This window comes from Halictus rubicundus, chromosome 14 (assembly GCF_050948215.1).
Source record: "Halictus rubicundus isolate RS-2024b chromosome 14, iyHalRubi1_principal, whole genome shotgun sequence".
Taxonomy (NCBI): domain Eukaryota; kingdom Metazoa; phylum Arthropoda; class Insecta; order Hymenoptera; family Halictidae; genus Halictus; species Halictus rubicundus.
The window spans coordinates 3,410,642-3,426,472 of NC_135162.1; the positions used below are offsets into that span (position 1 = coordinate 3,410,642).

The 15,831-nt window shown below is 35.2% G+C and overlaps 1 long non-coding RNA gene across 1 annotated transcript in view; it reads right to left on the bottom strand.

Moving 5' to 3' along the window:
- Nucleotides 1–305: 305 nt before the first annotated feature.
- Nucleotides 306–15,831, bottom strand: part of LOC143360934 (uncharacterized) — a 175,682-nt gene continuing 160,156 nt past the window's right edge. Inside the window, exon 3 of the long non-coding RNA XR_013083376.1 lies at nt 306–456. This is a non-coding gene — a long non-coding RNA (uncharacterized LOC143360934). The remainder of the gene's footprint in view (nt 457–15,831) is intronic.

Genomic DNA, 15,831 nt, shown 5'->3' on the forward strand with positions numbered 1-15,831 from the left:
AAATTGTAAAACACCCAGAAAATTACTGGAATAAGGGCTTGGGCGCGTTGTTTTTATTTTCACCCGGTTACATTCCCCGATTTGATTGTACAGCGAGGAGCAAAATTGAACTAATGCAAGTGTTGTTTGTTTGTGGAAAATAATATTTTATTTATGTAGTGGGAAAGGAAGTGGACAAAATTTGTCACATTAAGTTATTTTAACCCTAGGGTGGCCGCGCGAATTTTCGTAACGCCAGTGGTCTTGATATCACAAACGTTATTTCTCACTAAAATTGTCACTGGGTTCAAATAACAAGACACATATAATGCATTGTTTTTAATTCAGAAGGAATAGAAGTACAATAATGGAAATTATGACATATTCATGAATAAACAATCTCTCCTTCGGTTATGAGTAAATAAAGTCGGTCTGTGAGACCGGGCGCGACCACTCTAGGGTTAAAGTCGTAAATATCTAAAAATTTCATCGTAGTTTATTTGGTTTATTAGTTACATGCTTATTCTTTTGATTCGATTTTGTATCGCTTTTTAACCAGTTAGCTGTTTTCGACGAGCATACTCGTCATAAAGAAATGGCAATACACATTTTGTGTTATGACGAGTATACTCGTTACAATTTGCTGATTAAATTGCAATTTCAGTGAAAACTAAAATATATTCGTAAACTTCAAGATGTTTGAAATATTTGGAGGCCAAAACGAAATGAAAGGAACAACTAAAAATGTATAAATAATTATTATGAAAAAACTGTATATAGTATGAGTTTTTCTTTTTTGTAAACTTATTGTTTTCTTTTGATAGTCATCGCTGAAGCCATTACGAGTTCACGAACAGGGTGTCCCAAAAATGTTGTACTTCCTCGAGGGGGGTGGTTCCTGAGTGCATTTGAAGTAACTTTGCGAAAATGTCCTCCGCGGGTTTGTTAAGGAGCTATTAGCGAAAAACACGTGACGTTGGCATTGACCGAGCAAAAATAAATGTAGTTATCATTAGTAAGAGAATGAGATTTTCTTAGCAATATTTACATTAAAATTACTCCTAAACTAATCATTTTCGGCATACATAGGTTAATACTTTTTCATTTTTCACAATTTTTAATAGTTAATTATATCATGTGAGACGATAGCGTCTTATAATTTCGTTCATGTGAAATTCTATTAGTTTTATTTAAATCGAAAACTTCCTATAGTATTAGGTCGTTGCATATGAAACGTCCGATTCATAACAGTTACTTTAAACAAACATAATTTTCTCAAAATAAAACTTATTGTTTAAAGTAAGCATCATTGTAATCATCATATTCTGTAAAAAAAAAAAACAATTTTTCGATTATACTATGGTAAATATTGAATTTTTTGGTTGTTCACCTTCATTGTTTATTAGATTATATTTTTGAGCTTTTTCTATAATTAACTACTAGTGCGTTTATTTACTACCACATTCTAGCCAACCATTGCATAATGTTGTCGTCAATATGTTTATTTTTTCGCTCACATAAACAGAATACATGTCGGTCACATTGACCGATGTTGAAATAAACATTTAAAAGTAAAGTTGGATATACACATAGAAACTGAAGGTAGGACTTGAAAGATTTAGATTTATACCTTTAAATGGTATACATAATAAACCTGTAGATTATAATAGTATTTCTTGATTAAAACACTTTACAAAATTTGCATTGACTTAATATTTGTATAAATAGTCAAGGTATTGGTTACATAACTGCTTCATATGTAATGTTGTTTAATACAAATACAATATCAAGCGCTTATCCCAAACATTTTCATAATGGTATATTGTTTAATATGCACTTCAGAAAGGTGAGTGCTAAGACCTATGCAGTACTAACTCTAGTACTCAATATTAAAATCAAAATATCTTCTAAACTAATGATTTTTCGCCGTAAGTTATTCAGTACTTTTATATGGGAAACAACGAGTAGCATCGAATAGCACATTAAAAGATATACGATTCCATTTGAAAAACAAAGTTGACCTTCATATGACCCCTACGTGTCCACATAAAAAAAGGTATCTACATCAGAAAATGTGCCCGCTTCTCTTTTGTCTGTAACATTTTTTAGTATCATCAATAGTTTCGCAGATACTCGACTGGGTCGACCTAAATGGGACACCCTGTACATGTATAATTTATATTACTGTACCGAATATTTTTGTATAGGAAAAATAAGTATCGCATGAGACTGTAAATGCTTAAGAAAAATCGAATGCACATAATTGAATTTTCGAGTTGTATCGTTTCATCATTCATTAGAAGAATACTTACATTCCCTGAAAAAACGGATATTATTGATTTGGAGCGTTTTGTTACACAATCTGGACCATTATCTAAATTGAATTATGTTCACCTTGATTACTAAAATATCATACTGTTCAACGCTCCACTAACGTCAGCCAACCAATTAAAACTTCTGGTTACTGACCACTGATTTGGAAAATGAACTCGATACATGTTAAAAATGAACTGTCATGCGATGCACAACAGTATGTACACTCAAGAGTATCGCCCTTTAGGAGATATTCCCAATTTGAACGGAAACTTTTATTCATTTATTATTTATTTATTTATTTACTTACTTATTTACTTATGTATTTATATATATTTATTTATTAAGTTATTGATTTATTTAGTTCTTTATTTAGTTAACGAAACATATACGCTTCACATACTTTATGTTCTGTATATACGTATGGCAGGCTGAGGTTCACAGTGGTGTAAGTCATGTACCTACATGGTATTTCAAGTAAACTAATGTTTTCCTTTAGTTGTTATAAAAAAGACATTATGTACGCATTGTGGTTGTAAAAACACATCTATAGATTTGGAGAACTATAAAAAATGTCTGTAAAGTTAAAGCACGAAATAAATTTGTCAACTCTGTTACATACTACCATAATGGATATTGTTTTAAATATTGACGATGCTTTCATATATGTATATGGATAATTCTAATTAAATGTTGGGAAAAAATAATAACATTAGTAGATTATTTAATAATATTTCCGTAGTCGCGTATTCATTTGCAACAGATAACTTTTGTGATCTAATCAGATAGAATAATGTTTTACAAAACATTTAACGAAATAACAATTTATTTGTATTAATATTTTCCACTATTTCAAAGAATGACAAGACTCCTCTGTTGAAGTTTAAGAGAAGATTTGTTATACGAAGGTGGGTCTCGTGAGAGAGAGAAATTGTTTGTTCTGTGATAGTCAATATTGCCACGTAATGCTATGTCAAGATTAACATATATTTAACGTTGTGCGTATGTACTTGTGAATCTCTGTTAAAAAGATATCACAACGTGTATACACGTTCTCAGCTGGGATCGAATGAAACTGTAAAGTTCTATATAAAAAAAGTTATTTAGTAAACATTTACCTTTGAAATTATTTCTTTCCTGTTTTAAGTTAAAGGTAGATTTTAAGTTAAGAGTAGGCTGCATATTTATCCGCAGGCCTCTTAAACTTACAGGTGATATCGATAACGTACCTTCTCACGGCTCCGCTCATTGGATGATGTCTGAGCACATTTAAATATGGCGACGCCCTTACCTGTCAAAAACGCTTGAAATCGCTGAACTTTAAACACGCATAACATTTGAACCATTTAATTCCTAACGTTAGAACTTGAATTTTTGGTATTTTTTCGTCAAAATGTACGGGATTATATAAAAAATGTCCAAAATTTGTGGTCCCCTAAGTTAAAGTTTAGTCCATATAAGTGTATATTCATAGAAAGTAAAAAGTAAAAGTGATCGCTAAGAAAAACTATTTGAAACGGTGTATCAGTTGCTAACGTACTTGCAAATAATATTACATAATATAGTGGTACTATCTGCCTATCAAGATATACTGAAATAAATATTAGTTAAACACAAATGATAGAAACAAATAATTTTGAAAACCATTAAAACGATACACTGCTTTGCTGCACACTAGTGTAACTATTTGCACTAACAAGCAACGTGTTCATCCTTGTCATCATTTCTGGCAGATTTATGTAGTCTTGACATTTTTAACTTGTAATCAATTACTGGTATTTATAACAATGGGATCTGTATTATCAAAGTTTGGAAGGAAAGATATAACACTTTTGTTTCAATCTTTTAATTATTTTCAGTATTGAATTTTGAAGCAAATATTATTTTTGAAAGCGTTTTTAATAGATTTTCGATGGTTTAAAACTGCTTTTCGATGTAACTTATCAAATTGTTTGAAAAGATGATGGCTGAAAAGAGGTCTCGGGAATAAACTGCAAACGGTGAGACCTCGTTGCCCATTTCATTCAATTTCTGCAGAGTCAGTTATGCGACATTTGCTCTAGTTTTGTCATAAAGTCCGCATGTTTATCTCGATTGACATATTTTCTTTATTTTTTTTTACAGTTTTTAAAAGTAACATTCTCTAGCCAAATTAACAACACTTTAATATCGATTTTTTAAAATCGGAAACGTAATTATATAACTAATACAACTAGAATACGATAAACAACACAAAATATAATTTTAGAAAGGTACAATATATTAGTAGATATATAAAAAATGTAAATAATAAATAAACCACAACACGTATGACTTATAATTATAATATATAACTGAAGATAAAAATAAAGATTTGTTAAACTAATATCTAATATGCATGAAAACTGTTAACATTTTTATAATATCCGTCTCAAAGTTGAAATTGTAAACTCTTGACGCTTCGTATACAAGCTAAGAAGTACATAGTTATGTCTTAACATTACGATTTTGCTTTAAAACGCTATTTCTGCTAGTCACTAAGACATTACATAGTTAGTAATTGTCATTTCGGTATTGAATGTTTCCTGACGAAATGATTGGTCAATATTACGAATTCTACGAATTTCTACCACGTTATGTTCCATTTTCAATACATTGAATGAAATCATTCGAATTACCTCTTTCCGCATTTTTACTTCCAGAGCACCAAGTGGAAAACACGAGGCACCGAAAAATTTATACAAATCAATAGCGTTAATTTTGTACCTTAAAATAGCGTATTACTTAATACATTATCTACCGGCGATTATTCCAGAATTTTTGGAAGTCTGCGGCCCATGACAGAGGATTTTTTAAATAGATCTTTCAACAGCAACAGAAACATCAATCATAAACCAACAGCTCAGCCTAAATAAAGTAATAATTTCGTTTGGGATTATTTTGTAAAAGAAGATTTTTAAGCTTCCTTTTGATACAGCACAATTATTGAAAAGCCCATTAACGTGTGTGCCTCACAAGAAGTCCTTTGGCACGGTATTCGGCAGGAATGTGGCTGTAAGCCGACCGATTGGGTCATTCCACACGAACTTTCGGTTCTAGCCGAATTATTGGTTAAAGTGTGCGACGTAAAAAAGACTAACCATTGGGTGAGAGCGAGGACCCCTCTTGCCTTTGTGCAGTCTCGAGGAACTTCTTGTGAGGCAGGGGCAGTAGGTACCACGTGATATCTCTACTTCGAGCTACACGTATTGAGTGTGACTGGAACAGAGCGATGTGGTGACGCTGAGCACCTATTGTGACCGTTCGCGCGAGAGCCTAAGCCTAAGAGTGGGATCTCGCAGATGTCAAGAGTGGGGTCTCGCAGGTCCCCTTCCACTGTCCAAAATCACTGCCATCTCCAGTACGTACGGTGGGGCACGAAGACAGGAGACTCAAACGAACGCGGGAAGGTGCGCGCTGCACGAAAGAAAGGTTGCTGGGGGAATATAGCGTTCGAGGAACCCCACCCGTGCCCAGCACTGATGTATGTGATAGTAACTACTATAAACAAGCTTAAAGACTTAGTGTATGACATCCGAGTCTATCGTGAACAGCAAGTGTTTTCATTACATTGAAAATGTCGAATTTCATGCGGACAAAACAGTATTTGCAGGAGGTGCTGCTGCATTATTTCATTTTTTAAGAAAGTGCAGCTCAATGTCTTCTTTTGATTGTAAAAGTTTATGGTGACAATGCATTATCGAAAAAATGTTGTAGAGATTGGCTTCAACGATTTAAAAATGATGTGACAAACTAGGATTGCTGTGGTATGCCGAAGAAGTTCCAAGACGAAGAATTACTTAATGATGATCCATGTTAGACACTTAAAGAATTGTCAGAAACTATCACTGCTTGTCGTTATCAAGAACAATTAGTCAATTCAAGTCGAGTACTGAAAGAAAAACGCCCAGAATATGAAAAAGGCATGACAAAGTGATTTTCAGCATGATAATACTACACCACATATTGCAAAACCAATCAAGGAAACGGTGGAACTTGGTTGGGATGTGCTACCACATCCGCTATATTCGCCAGATATTGTCCCATCAGATTACCATTTATTCCGATCAAGGCAGCGGAATACTGAATTGAAGTACTGCTGACCTTCCCAACAGTACTTCAGTTCTTGAAAAGATATTTTAAAAAATGGCTAAATCAGAGTATGCCCGTACGGGCAGCGATTTTCTTGCCCTGGGCATACCCAGAACGGCAGGAACGAAGCGCATGCGGGCTAGGCTGCATGTATTTGTCATACGCATTGTCACAGCTACGTGCCAGCTACGGCTGTGCTACGGCCTACACCCACTCCGCTGAACCACTTGCCCGTAGCTTTGTCCGTAGCTATGCCCGTGGGCATAGGCGGGCGCCCCTGCGTTTCTTTCTACTTTCTCAAAAAGTAGGGAAAGGTTGTAGCAAACGGTGGAAAATACATTGAATAAAATGTTCTTTAGTTTTCAAATTGGAACGAAAGACTTTTATTTCCCAAGAAATTGGCAGAAACTTATTCAGATATCTAATAAATAACTATTTGCTTTAAAACTGGTGTCTGTAAGTGTTTCTATACAATCGATAATCGTCAACAAGGTGTCGGCAATCTTACAATAGAACACGTTAGTTCCGTATTTGTTTAGAATTGTACTTTGCAGTCGTTTGTCAACTTCCAGTCTATTTACTCGAATTTGTTTCGTATTCCCCGAACCTTTTGTATCGTTACCAAGCTTCCCGACGCGACGATTGTTTCCTTCTTAGATTCTGTAGGTAAGAAGAAAGTTTCAAGATTGATTGATTCTAAATTGAATGAACTTTTAGGGGAGAATAGAAGAGAAAAGCGCAGAGGCTTGTATCACGATGAGGTAGGCGTGACGGCTGACCGAAGAAGGTGCGGGCGAGTGAGAGATCATACTCTTACCTACTACAGCAGAATCCCGATTATGCTCGGCAGTCTGATTGATGCAATCTATTGTTAATAATAACACATCATTTTAAATATAACATGCAATAAAATACGTTATAAAACATAATACAGTATTCTCTCCGTAACTGTCGCAAAGGTCTCTTCCGTAACTGTCAAAATGTTATTCCCACCACTGGGAGGATCCTTCTTGGAACTAGTCAAGCGGTAAACACGCTCGACGACTGAGCCAGCGAGGGGTCGAGTATCGATGAGATACTAATGCAAGCGAAGCAAAATTGCAACTTTTCTAATTTTTAATTTTTTAACTTTTCCCATTGCATTCGTCTCATTTTTCCGATTAAAATGACACCAAACACGATATAATTACGATTGTAACGGGTTAGTCGCGCGACGCGTTTCGCCTCTGTCGTGCGTGTGTCACAATGTCACGTGACTAATCCGGTACTGGCAGAGAGAGGGCAAATTTTTCCCCTGAATTCGATTCAATTCCCTTGGTCAGACGACACTAGTTCTAATGCTAGAACACACTTTCCGTTCAATGTCCGATAACATGGCCCACAAAAATCGTACAACGACCATCGTGGGCTCATTTCAAAAAAATTTTTAATGATCGTATGAATCTGTAAAATTTCCTAAACAAAAAAGTATGTTTACTCTCTCACCCGTTACATACTGTACAAAATTTTGTTTACAGAAACGAATAACGGGGTTTCGAAAGTAGAAGGTTCGAGTTTTAAAATGAGGCCGGAACGAATATTCTACGACGTTGTTTCATGAAGTTGCAACACTTCAGACATGGACAATTTTCGAACGAAAATTTAACGATCCTTTAATTTTGCACGCCAGTCTATATCTTGTTAATCTAATTTGACGAGCATTATCATCCTGCCCTTACCATCAACAAATACCCTACCTTCTATAAGATGGGGAAGACCTAACGCGTAGTGCGATTTGGTCGAAGTTACAATTTACGACCCTTGCTTGTTTGCGGCGCTGACCGTAACTGATTGTGCGTGCGCGGCAAAACACCTCGTAACTCTGATAATTGAATTGATACAATCCGTGCGGTACGGTTGTATCGTGTGGGAACGTTCAATTACTGCGTTAGGATATTGGACGATAATTGAGGGTTCGGGAGATTGCACGATTTACCAAATAACGCAGTTAATATATTATAACTAATTGTGTGTTACATGTGTTTTGGTGTCGCGATTGATTTGAATGGAAGAATAGAATAAAATTGCTATTACCTGGTATGCTCGGTGCTGACGCACGGGCAATGCAGGGTCTAAGAGTAATTGAAAAGGAAAACTATTATCAGTCTAACGGAATCGGGTTAACTTCACCTTGGCAACCCAGAAATTTTTAACTTTTTTGTATATAATCCTGTAGATTTTTAGCAGAAAATGTCAAAAATTCGAGTTTGAATGTTAGGAGGTTACTGGTTAAAAAATTAGGCGTATTTAAAGTTGATATCGACATGAAGATGACATCGACATCACCGTGTCCTCGTGGTGCCACCTAGTGGTTCTGCTGATTACACCTCGTGCGACGGTGAGGACATAACAACATGGCGGCGGTCTTACCTGTGAAAAATGCTTAAAATTGCTAAACTTTAAACACGCATAACTTTTAAACCAGTGAATTCCTAACATTGAACCTTAGATTTTTGGCATTTATTAGTTAAAATTTACAGGATTATATACGTAAAAGGTAAAAATTTCTGGGTTGCCAAAGTGAAATTTAACTGTGGAATCTGTAAGGTTAACGTGATTCGAAAGGGAACTTTATACTTCCGGGAATTGACTCTTACGAACGTGACTACACGCGACTGTACGATTTTGGACCAACGAAAATGAAAATGAACGGGTTTATATACCCTCAAAAATGGCTGGAGATGCCCATATGGAGTGCTTGGGTCACGCAGGGTTGCATTCCCAGTTTTTGTTGTTTCCAATGAATCCAGACCGTACCCCTCTATATGAAGGGTTATTTAGGGGGTTCCCTTCCAGAGACGAACTCAAAAAATATTCTCCGCACGTAACGATCCAAAAGATTCGTCAGATTTCTTTACAAAAATGTCCAAACAAGGCTTACAAAATGGCGCTCCAAACCAGATGACCTTCTTAGTGCTCGAGGAATAGAAATACAGTTATATTAGAATCAAGCAGTTAAATCGCGGCGGTTGCCGAAGAAAAATTAAAGGGCATTCCGGATAATCGAGTGCCGGATAATTGGAACTCTACTGTAATGTGTACTAATGTGCTGACTACTTTTATCGCTGGAATAGTTCTTAGAAGTTATATCCATGGAACGGGACTTTCAATTAGGTGCGTACTGTTAAGGTATTGTCTCGCTGCACCAAAAAAGGGTTAACTGGGGATTTCAAGCATTTCTGTTCGAAAGAAATGTTAGAAGAGAACACGAAGAATAGGAACATAAAAATACCGCTGCAAGGATGGAAGTGTTAGCGGAACAAGCATCGCTATCGAAACGCCTATACGCCTATAGCAGACCTGCTCAACGATGGCTCGCAGAATAGATGTGGCTGCTTCTCCACTTCGCCTGCTCGGCAAGTCAGTCCCCACCATATCCACTCCGCTTTTTCCTTCGTCATGTATATGCACATAAATACGTACTAGTGGTGAGTAACATGCCGGTGCAGCAGTCGTGGGCCTCTTGCCGAAAGAAAAGTCGGAGTGGACATGGTGGGGACCAGTGTCGTCAGGAGAGTCCAAAACTGGACTCTTTTTCCTCTTCTCCTTTTCCCATTCCACCACCATGAGCATACTCCAACGTCCCCCACTAAGACCGTAGATTGGTCACGTGACGTGCCGCGTAGTGCCGCGTGCGAATTAGGCGACGCTTGGCGGTAACGGTGGCGTTTAGAATTGTGCTATCGTCTAGGTACGATACGCGGCAATAACCTAAAACTTGTGACATATCATGTCATTGTTGCGTTCCCATCGCGCACGCGCAACGTGTCTCCCATTCGTCCCACTCAATCCCCGTTGCGCACGCGTAACATATTACTCTGGTCATCAGAGAGGGGGTACATTGTATTCCCCTCGATTTTTTCGATCTGGCGACACTGGTAGGGACTGACTCACCGAGCAGGCGAAGAGGAGAAACAGAACATCTATTCCGTGAGCTATCGTTGAGCAAGCCTGGCCTATAGGATGACAACCACCAAACAGTGATGTATAATATATCCGTTCACCTAATTTGTATACACAATATATTTTCGCTTGCAAAAATTACATTAAAAATTTACTTGACATTTGTACCTAGCGTTTGAAGATTTTTTTTCTAGTTAAGTATACTTAAGCACACACATAGACATTCAAAGTTTATAAAACAAATTATTTTTTAGTAATACGAGAAATACAAATATATAAGCAGCGAACAAGCAAATATATATATCAGTCGAGAATAAGATAAAAGTAAAGTGTAAAATCCTATTTTATTTAAGTGAAATACATGTAGTTGCCAAACAAATAATTAAAACATTTCAATTATTTTACTGCACAAAATATGTACATTTCCACAATATAGGAGCCAAATAGGATGTTTAGCATTATTGTTCTCTAGACGCTTCATTCTGATGCATTTACTATATTTACTACAAATTTTTCAAAAATTAACAAATATTTATTGGTCACCTAAATCTTACTCAGTGAATTATTTATTTCGTATTTATAGTATGCTATCTCTAAAATACAACTTTTTCTTCATAGTAGTTTCTTGTTTTATGCACTCCAAATTAAATTAAAGAAAGTCAGGTAGAAATGATGCAATTTTTACCCATTGTATAAGCAATATCATTTTTAATAACGTCTCTATTATATTTCCACGTAATCAATTAAATCTCCTATATTTTATATTACTTATGAATTTCTTCAATATTATTAGATGCATAAATTAATTTTGAGGCCTTTCTTCGTGAATTTATTGTTTATTTACAAACAATTATAATATTCTACTCTCCAAAATAATCTGAGTCATTTTCAATGTTTTCTCCATCTTAAAAGTAATGGATGAATCTCCAATACGTAATAAGTTAATACGTGATTTGATCCGTTGAACAAAAGAGATTTGGGTTGCGGCTCAATGTGTTTAACACGTCCGTATTTATTATTATTTTCACGAATAAGAATTGATGTGCATACCTGTTTTCTACGAGAAGTAAGAAAATTATTTTTAGGATCGTATTTGTGTAGATTTGATAAGAATATATTTTTTAGCTTCGGTAATTTTGGAGTAAAAACTCCGAAATACTTTGCATATAATTTATATGAAAAATAGAATAATAATAGAATAATGTATAGAAAATTTTATTTTCAAAATTAAGCATTTAATTACGTACGCACGTATTTATTTTCTTCATAGAATCGTTCTTATGGCTTATAGCTTTCATTGTTCTTTCTTTCTTTTCATTTCTTCCGCTTCTCTACGCTTCGTTAACATCGCTATATCTCATCCTCTTCACTTTAGTGCATCGTTATAACACGTTCGCATACCCGTATTGTACTTCTACAGGTACGCCTTATCCGCCCTCATTGTTTCCCCTTTCTCTTCACACTTCCCTTTTTTTATTTCACATTCTTCTTTCTTGTCATTTATATCCTCCGTGCTCCACTCCTTTTACTTCTATATACTCACTTCACCTTCCGTTGTTTTATTTCGTTTGGAACGTTTTTATACACCTTGACTCGTCACGTTTCTTTTCTAATTCTGCTTCGATCGTAAATGTTTCCAATTACATGCTCCTTCGTAATTCACCCATTGCCAACTGTGAGGTTCTACCATTTTTCTTCTTGTAGCCCACTTTCTTTTAATTTTTCACGCCATTCCAGGATACGATCCCGTCTCTTCTTTTTACGGATGCAGTTCCAACCCGTTTCAATGAAACATTCCGCGGCATTTCCTGGTTTAAATGAAAAGAATTGCAACTATCAAGATGTCAAATTCTATATCTTAGCCCAGGGGTTTCCAAAGTGTGATCCGTGAATTATATATTTGAAATGTGTTAATAAACAGTTAAAAAGTAATAAGTAGCAATTATTGTCATAAATAAAGAACGATTATGTTATAAAATTAGTATAAATCTTTGCCTTATGTCTAAAATATAAATATAATACAAATATTTTGGAATTCACAACGTGGCCCACCTAGATAAAATTTTGGGAACCCCTGCCTTAGCACCTTTTCACTCGAGTTACTGACTATAATATTGTATCATCATTAATTGTGAGATATGCAGTCGATCCAAAAAGTATTTGAACACTAAAGGGCATAGCCAGAATAAAGTGGTCAAAAGTGCCCCTAAACCAAATTGAATTTGCAATAGGCCATTTCATAGCTTATCCAAAAATATACTTCGTGCCAATTTTCAACCCTATATGTCGACATGAGGCTAGTAATGGGGTGACAAAAATATAAAATTTTTCCGTAATTTCTCTTATCCTTTTCAATTGAAAATTCTAAAAAATTCAGGCATATTTGAGCTATTAGGATGCACATCTATGAATTTTTTCAGAATTTTTAGTTACGAATCCGAATTTTAAACAATAAAAAAATGTTTCAATGCCGATTTTATGTAGAAGTTATGAAATAGTAAGTTCGTATAAAAGTAAGTTTTCACAGTTTCGGCATCTCGTTATAGCTGTTAACACATAATTTATTCAGATTTTCCAAATGGGGGCACATAGCGAAAAAAATCAAAAACCGGTAAGTAACACTGTCCAACAAAATTAAACTTTTTTCGAGTTTTGCAATACCTGTTGGGTGATTCTGATACACTTTGTCATCCTAAAACCGAATCAGAAAGTAGATTTGCTCCATCACGCAACGTTTTCGAAAAATTTTGGTTTTTGTAAAAATGCCCGATTTTGATACGAAACGACGTGTTACGCAAAAACTAAACACGCGAGAAAGTTCAAATTTGAGTCAAGAGATAGAGGGGACTCTCCTCTACATATTCGTATAGTCAATTATATTTTTATGTACTTCCTAATACTTGTAAATGGTTGTTAAAGTTTGAAAATGTGCCGACGCGGGTACTTTGTACGCTCTATTTTTGTATTTATGTGAAAAATCCTTTATCTAGCAGGAATTTACTATACTGGAATGCATTCTACAGACATTTCTGGTAAAGAAACCATTCACGAAAAGTATTTGGTTCCCTTAATGTACGAGAAGGATCAGAAAATGTTAATTGACAGCGTGTGCGCGACGCGTTCGCGCCAGACGGCCATTGCAGCCTTTTCGCGACTCGTCAGGGCCGTCGCTATGCGTAGTCGACGTTGGTACCACTCAAGTATGTCTTTGCTTACTATGCTTAATTAAATACATTTTTTTTTGTCTTTTTGGGTGCCAATCACTACAAAAGATTATAAAAATACGAGTTATATTCACATTTCATTGTGGAAATGCTTAATAAAGAAAATTGACCGCAGCAATGCGGTGACTGGAAAATTTTATTTTCAGTAATTGTTGTCTTATCTTTATAATTGTAATACCAATGGTCATTCAAGATTCTTCCGATTAAAATAAGTCCAAACACTATGTAAATGGGACTATTTTTATCGATTTTATTGATCGAAGTACATAATTAAGACATAGATCGCTCTATATTAAATAGATAAAATCTCGCGGAAGTGTATAAATCAGCCGGACTGTTTTTGTTATATTCATGACGAAATTATTTTAAAATCAAAACAAGGAATACAATTCCAGCATTAATCTTTCATCAAGATATTTGAACAATGGAAAAACGTTACAAAGGAAAAGACTTATGTGCGGATGCTTGCTGATTACTGCTGGACACTTATTATTGAAAATCGGGATACCAGGAACAAACGTCAAGCAAGGCGGAAACATTTTTAATTTGTTTACATCAGAAATAGGTAAGTTTTTGTATTCAATTTTCTTTATTAAGCATTTCCACAATGAAATGTGAATATAACTCGTATTTTTATAATCTTTTGTAGTGATTGGCACCCAAAAAGACAAAAAAAATGTATTTAATTAAGCATAGTAAGCAAAGACATACTTGAGTGGTACCAACGTCGACTACGCATAGCGACGGCCCTGACGAGTCGCGAAAAGGCTGCAATGGCCGTCTGGCGCGAACGCGTCGCGCACACGCTGTCAATTAACATTTTCTGATCCTTCTCGTACATTAAGGGAACCAAATACTTTTCGTGAATGGTTTCTTTACCAGAAATGTCTGTAGAATGCATTCCTGTATAGTAAATTCCTGCTAGATAAAGGATTTTTCACATAAATACAAAAATAGAGCGTACAAAGTACCCGCGTCGGCACATTTTCAAAGTTTAACAACCATTTACAACTATTAGGAAGTACATAAAAATATAATTGACTATATGAATATGTAGAGGAGAGTCCCCTCTATCTCTTGACTCAAATTTGAACTTTCTCGCGTGTTTAGTTTTTGCGTAACACGTCGTTTCGTATCAAAATCGGGCATTTTTACAAAAACCAAAATTTTTCGAAAACGTTGCGTGATGGAGCAAATCTACTTTCAGATTCGGTTTTAGGATGACAAAGTGTATCAGAATCACCCAACAGGTATTGCAAAATTTTTTTGGTGTTGGACAGTGTAATCGGATGACTTCCAAAGCGAAGGATTACACCCAACACATCGCGAATGTCTAGCACTCATCTTAACAGTATGCACTTATATTAATTTATATATGTATTATTAGTTTTGTAACGTTGCAAAAACACCAAAGTGCTCCTCTTGATTAGATCGGACCGAAGCGCCCTAACTTTGGAGGTTATATCGATTTCTGCTACAGAAAAAATTATATGTTAACAACCATAACGAGATGCTAGAACTGTAAAAATATAAATTTAGTGTTTCATAAATTCTACATGAAATCGGCATTTCAAAATCTTTCGTTTTCCTTAAAAAATCGATTTGAGGACTAATTTGAAGAAAGAAATTTCTGTTCACATTATTATATAAATATGTCACTATGAGAATGTTGTAGAAACATTGCCCAACCAATTATGAAAGTCTTATTCATTTGTCTTCATAATTTACCCGGTAGAGAATAATTATGTTGCTCTTCCTGATTCTTGTGAAACTGTGCGGTATCCTGTAAATACTGTGTTCCGTGTTCTGTAAGTATTATTATTAGACTGTGGATCTTTATGCAAAATCAAAATTTTCTTCATCAATTGCAAGAAATAGAAACCAAATAGAAAGTTCCTTATTTTTTCAATAATTTTAATAGATTGAAAATAATCTTTTGTCATGCTTCAGATCTTATAGTCCTCCGACTATTTTAAATGTCATCTACTCAATTTTGTCATAAGTGCATAAAATCCGCAGTCTAATTATTATGAGTTGTCCTGACTATCATTTTGTACAAATGCATGTGCTTAAACTCATTTAATTCAATGAAACAATGTTTAAATATGTTGGAAAACAGTCTTCCGCTTGTACTTTAAAACATACTTTTTCATGTTGCGTAATCTTCGTCAGATGTATGCGACTTGTACGTCTGAGAAGGTTTAACACATTGATCACCACTCAGCAATCACAAAAATTCGGTGAAATCAAAGAAATTTATTTC